The following is a 3,761-nucleotide window of genomic DNA, read 5'->3' as shown; positions in this document are numbered from 1 at the left end:
GGACCCAAAATTAGGGTGCAGTGATGAGAAAAATCCGCAGCCAAGTCAGGGGACAAAGTGATGGAAATCACCCCAAAATCAGGTGACAGGTGACAAAAACCAGCCCCAAATCAGGTGACAGAGGTGACAAAAGGCTCTGGGTGACCCGAGGCCACCTCCCCTGTGTGTCCCCTGCAGTCCCAGGTGTCCCCGGGCTGAGGACAGAGCTCCTGGTGCTGCTCGGTGTCATCGTCATCATCATCATCGTCATCGCGGCCATTGTCACCTACAGGGCCACCCGCTCGGCCAAGTGTGAGTTTGGGGGGTGCTGGAGTGGGTGGGGGTCCCCAGGGGCTGATCCCCAAAATTCCAGAGCCTGGGAAAGAATTCCGAGGTCATCGAGTCCCGGCTGGGGCCGCTCCCCCCGCGGCCACCCGGTGTCCGGAGGGACGGGAGGGGGAACCGGGGCTGGGATCTGATCCAGGGGGATTTGGGATCTGATCCAGGGGGGAATTTGGGATCTGATCCAGGGGGATTTGGGATCTGATCCAGGGAGGATTTGGGATCTGATCCAGGGGGATTTGGGATCTGATCCTGGGGGATTTGGGATCTGATCCTGGGGGATTTGGGATCTGATCCAGGGGGATTTGGGATCTGATCCAGGAGGGATTTGGGATCTGATCCAGGAGGGATTTGGGATCTGATCCAGGGAGGATTTGGGATCTGATCCAGGGGGATTTGGGATCTGATCCAGGGGGGATTTGGGATCTGATCCTGGAGGGATTTGGGATCTGATCCAGGAGGGATTGGGATCTGATCCAGGGGGGATTTGGGATCTGATCAGGGAGGGATTTGGGATCTGATCCAGGGGGATTTGGGATCTGATCTGGGGGGATCGGGGATCTGATCCAGGGGGGATTTGGGATCTGATCAGGGAGGGATTTGGGATCTGATCCAGGGGGAATTTGGGATCTGATCCAGGGGGAATTTGGGATCTGATCCAGGGAAGATTTGGGATCTGATCCAGGGGGAATTGGGATCTGATCCAGGGGGGATTTGGGATCTGATCTGGGGGGATCGGGGATCTGATCCAGGGGGGATTTGGGATCTGATCCAGGGGGATTTGGGATCTGATCCAGGGGGAATTGGGATCTGATCCAGGGGGAATTGGGATCTGATCCAGGGGGGATTTGGGATCTGATCCAGGGGGGATTTGGGATCTGATCAGGGAGGGATTTGGGATCTGATCCAGGGGGGGATTTGGGATCTGATCCAGGGAGGATTTGGGATCTGATCCCAGGGATTGGGACCAGGACAAGAGGGAACAGCCTCGAGCTGTGCCAGGGTTGGAAATTTGGGAAAATCCCTTCTGGAAAGGGCAATGGGGTCTTGGCCCAGGGAGGGTTGGAGTGGCCACCCCGGGCGGTGTCCGAGGAATTCCCGGAGATTCCTCAGGACCGCCAAGAGGGGCCCAGACACCGGTCGGACTCGGTGACCTTGGAATTCTTTTCCAACCCGGCTGATCCCGGGATCGTGCGACCCCTCCCCACCCCACAGGTGACCAGGACCCCTCCCAGGCCACCCCGGACCCCTCCCAGGCCACCCTGGCCAGCGCCACCATCTACGCCCAGGTGCAGCGGGTGCAGGTGAGGGGGAAAATGGGGGGAAAAATGGGGAAAAACAGGGAAAAAAGGGGGTAAGGGTGAAAAGGGGAAAATGGGGGGAAAAGGGGAAAAAGGGGAAAATGGGGAAAAAAGGGGATAAGGGGAAAAAACGGTAAAAGAGGGAGAGAAGTAGGGGGAAAAAAGGTGAAGAAAAGGGGGAATAAAGCCGAGTCACACAATTTGCTGAGCCCCCAATGTCCCACGGTGGCTTTGGGGACAAACTCCGGGATTTTCGCCCTCTCCCGAGCCCCGCTGGGCGCAGCCCCGGCAGGAAAAGGCGGCGGCAGGACCGGGGTGGCCCCGCGGGTCCCTGGGCTCGCTGCCCACCCTTTGTCCCTCCCTCAGAAGCCCGCAGGGACCGTCCCCAGCGCCACCCCCCCGTCCTGCACCACCATCTACGCCGCGGCCACCGGGCCCCCCCCGGCCCCCAACGGAGCCCCCCGGACCCCGGCCGGGTCCCCAACCCCGCGGGGACGCCCCCCGCTGTCCCAGGTAAGGGGGACCGTCCCCAACCCCCCCACCGTGGGGCACCCCCGGCCCGGCCGCCTCGCTGACCCCTCTGTGTCCCCGTTTTTGTCCCCCCAAGGAGCCCACGACGGTTTATGCCAGCGTGACCCTGCCCGTGGCCTGAGCCTGCCCGAGATCTGCTCCCGGCTGGAATCGACGCTGATCCTGTGGGAATCCTTTGGGGGATCCTGGGGGATCCTTTGGGGACCCTGAGCACCCCCAGAGCCTCCCTGGGATCCATTCCTGGCTGGAATCACCGCTGCTCCTGCGGGAATCCTGTGGGGGATCCCGGGGGATCCTTTGGGGATCCTGAGCACCCCCAGAGACTCCCTGGGATCCATTCCCGGCTGGAATCACTGCTGATCCCGGGAAATCCTTTGGGGGATCCCGGGGGATCCTTTGGGGATCCTGAGCAACCCCAGAGACTCCCTGGGATCCATTCCCAGCTGGAATCGCCGCTGATCCTGTGGGAATCCTTTTGGGGATCCTGAGCACCCCCAGTGCCTCCCTGGGATCCATTCCCAGCTGGAATCACCGCTGATCCTGTGGGGATCCTGCGGGGATCCTGCGGGGATCCTGCGGGGATCCTGCGGGGATCCTGAGCACTCCCAGAGACTCCCTGGGACCCGTTCCCGGCTGGAATCGCTGCTGATCCTGGGAAATCCTTTGGGGGATCCTGCGGGGATCCTTTGGGGGATCCTGAGCAACCCCAGAGCTTCCTTGGGATCCGTTCCTGGCTGGAATCACCGCTGATCCTGTGGGAATCCTTTTGGGGATCCTGAGCACCCCCAGCGCCTCCCTGGGATCCATTCCCAGCTGGAATCACCGCTGATCCCGGGAAATCCTTTGGGGGATCCTGCGGGGATCCTTTGGGGGATCCTGAGCAACCCCAGAGCTTCCTTGGGATCCGTTCCTGGCTGGAATCACCGCTGATCCTGTGGGAATCCTTTCGGGGATCCTGAGCACCCCCAGAGCCTCCCTGGGATCCATTCCCAGCTGGAATCGCCGCTGATCCCAGGAAATCATTTGGGAATCCCAGGGAAATCCTTTGGGGACCCCTGAGGAACCCCAGAGGAATTGGGGGGAGCTCTCCGGACTGAGCCGAGTGCCCGGCGGGGCCGGAGCGCTGTGGGATGGTCAGACAAGGGCCGGACACAGGGAAGGGACCTCACCCGGCTGTGCTGGGGGAATTCCGGCGATTCCAGGATCCTGGAGCCGTGGGAGAAGCTCTGGAGGCACCTCGGAGCTGGGAATGATGGAGGATCCAACGGGGATGGTCATTGCCACACTTATGGAACATGGAATGGTCATTCCCACACCTGTGGAACGTGGAATGGTCATTCCCACACCCATGGAACATGGAATGGTCATTCCCACACCTGTGGAACATGGAATGGTCATTCCCACACCTGTGGAACAGGAATGGTCATTCCCACACCTGTGGAACAGGAATGGTCATTCCCACACCTGTGGAACAGGAATGGTCATTCCAAAACCTGTGGAACTGGAATGGTCATTCCCACACCTGTGGAACAGGAATGGTCATTGCCACACCTGTGGCACCAGGAATGGTCATTCCCACACCTGTGGAACATGGAACTGGGGTGGGAT

This window comes from Fringilla coelebs, assembly GCF_963513975.1.
Source record: "Fringilla coelebs genome assembly, chromosome: 29".
NCBI lineage: Eukaryota > Metazoa > Chordata > Aves > Passeriformes > Fringillidae > Fringilla > Fringilla coelebs.
This window is presented reverse-complemented; position numbering follows the sequence as displayed.